This window comes from Cynocephalus volans, chromosome 5 (genome assembly GCF_027409185.1).
Source record: "Cynocephalus volans isolate mCynVol1 chromosome 5, mCynVol1.pri, whole genome shotgun sequence".
NCBI classification, from domain to species: domain Eukaryota; kingdom Metazoa; phylum Chordata; class Mammalia; order Dermoptera; family Cynocephalidae; genus Cynocephalus; species Cynocephalus volans.
In genome coordinates this window covers 107,387,839-107,390,663 of record NC_084464.1, presented here as the reverse complement: position 1 = coordinate 107,390,663, position 2,825 = coordinate 107,387,839, and positions in this window count along the sequence as shown.

The following is a 2,825-nucleotide window of genomic DNA, read 5'->3' as shown; positions in this document are numbered from 1 at the left end:
AAATTATTATTGTCATCAATTAATGCAGAAACTGAAGCAGAAAGAAGTTAAGTACCTTTCACAGTATCACACAATCGATGGCAGAGTTGGGAGAAGATGGGAGAGAGCATTGTCAATGGGGTGGGGAGTTAGGAGTGAGGTTATAGTAATGAAGTGTGTCTTGTAGAATCTGGTTAAGTCAGTCACCGAGCAGCTGCATTTTGGTAATATGGAATATGTGTGCTTGAAACATTAGAAAAAGTGCCTAATAAGGAAGGCTCTTTGAATAAGTAAACTTGCATGATGGGTCAAAATCACCAAAAAAGAACAGGTTGCCATGTGGTTGAAACTTTTTTGAGGGGCAGGCTCCCTGTCCCTGTGGCCCAGCAAAATTTCTGATAGTGCCGATGGAGCCCAGCTGAGCAGATAGGATGGGGACAGGTTGGGATTTTGGGCATTTGGGAGGGGAGGGGAGCACTGTGATCCTCTCCAGAGGGTCTCTGCTCTAGCTTCATGGTGCAGGTGATTGCCCTGACTCCCTAGCAGATGGTATAGGGAGGAGAGCAAAAATTTTATCAGCCTCTGGGATCCCCAAGAATAAGGAGAAAATAAGGAGAAAACAGCTTCGTCCCTTCCTTTGACACCTGGAGGTCCGTATTTCAACCAGCTCTTGTCAGATTCCCTGCCTGGAGAGGTGGTCTGGATGCTGGGCCGCTGGGGTCTAAGGTCTCAGGAGACACTGCTCTACTTTGGAGAAGGAGCAGCTGCATCTTGGCCATGTGGCTCTGGAGGAAGGAAAGGAAAGGTCTGAGGCTCTCTGGTGAGAAAGTGTAGATCTAGAGATTGCTCATAGTGTATTAAATCCTAGATAAAGGTGAAACTAGAGGCAAATGGTGGTTTGCAATGCCAAGGCCAAAGCTTCAGACAGAAAGCACATTGAGGGCAGGGCAAAGAGAACAGGGAGATTCCCAAATAGTCAAGTTCAGGAGGGAGCACAGGGAATGATGCCGTGAGAAATCAGGGCGTTGCTTCAATCTACCTGGTGGCCATGAAATATGCTCTTAAGGCAGTGATTTTCAACAGGGGTAGTTTTGTCCCCAGGGTCATTTGGCAATGTTGAGAGACATTTTAGGTTGTCACAACTGGGGTGAGGGGAGTGCAACCGGAATCTAATGGGTGAAGGCCAGGGATGCTGCTAAACACCCTGTAATTCATGGAGCAGCCCCCACAACAAAGAATTTTTGAACCTAACGTGTCAATCATCCTGAGATTGAGTCCTATCTTAAGGACTCAGCATGTGGCCCCATGGTTACATTAAGGCTGGAAGAGTTCCCATGGCTTACACATCGTTTTCTTGAGGCCTCTCGCTGATCGTTCCTTTCTGCGCTGAACGTTGGCGGTATGTCTCAGTGCCGCACGTGGGCCTGCATGTGTTGGGATCAGTAGCACATTCTTCCAAGATGTTGGTGCCAGGGTCATGTTGGCTAGAGAGGATTGTGACTGCTACCCCTGGTCCTGGTAATAGTGGGAGTGCCTCAGTTTGCTCTCTGGTTTACCTGTTTGCGTCTGATCCCCTCCAGCTCTCGTCAGCTACCCATTGACTCTCCTCTTGGCTACCTTAATAACCTTTTCTTTGCCTGTTTCTGAGATGACCGTTCTTACCATCATCAGAGCTGATCCAATCCCCCCCATCAGGCATGGAAATTGAGGTCCCTCTGAAATGTACTTGCCCAAGGTCATACCATCTCTCTTGTAACTCGGCCTCAGTTATTTGAGATCCGCAGGGAGGCCCGGGATTCTCATTTCTTGTTCCCTCAGTACCTGCCTCCTCCTCCACCTGCAAGAATCACTAACTAAGGTTGGCAGCCGTGCTCTTCCTGTAAACTCTCAAAACTTTATTTGCCTAACTGCCGATGAAATGTTTGTATTTAGACCATGCTGTGAAAATAGATATATATTTTAAGAGCCTTATTGAAAATCACTGTGGAAGATCAAAACTCCTGTGGAGGGAAGGCACTTCTACTTCCATGAGAAATAGAGGAAGCATCACGCAGAGCGGGAAGCAAGGGTCTGTGGCTTATCGATGTCCTGATGTGGACACAGAGAAGCACCAGCACAGCTGTCCCTCCCCACCCGGGAGGGTCCGTTCATCCACAGCAAGCCCTTGTGCATGTGGTCCAGATGTCGCTGCATTTAACCACCTAGTTCTTTCCTTGGAAGGAAGGAGAGGTCCAAAGCTAGGGACAGGTAGTTAGTGCTCTCAGGCTGAGAAGGGGGGTTTTGGGTGGAAACAAGTGATCCCAGTTTTGCCATCCAAACCAACCCATGGCCAGATTTAGGGTAAGAAATCTAATTTTTGTGTTTTGGACATTTCCCCCACTTAGATTGTGTATGTATATGCGGGTGTGCATATGTGTGTGTGTGAAAGAGAGAGATAGCTAGAAAGAAAGAGAGGGAGGGAGTGTTAATTTTGGAAGAATTCTAATGTTGCCAAGTACAGGGGGAAAGATTTTCTTGTTAAACTTAGGTCAGAAAGCTAGGATACCAGAGTGCCCTGAAGGCTGGGGGTAGGGGTAGTGACAGGCCCTCCTCAGTATCCTGGCAAGAGAAAGAGTCTTGGGCATGTCTGGTCCTTTGGATGGGGCATTTCCACATGTCATTCCTTCCCACAGTTTTGAGGAATTTCAGCTGTGACTTTTACTAATCTCAATAAGCAGAAGCAGATTTTTTTTCCTTGTGAACGTTTGACTATGTGGGGAAGTCACTTTCTACAGCTTTACTTTGTATCTCCACATGTGCCTGCCTTTCCCATACAGGACACTCCAACTTATCAATAGTCTGTGTCC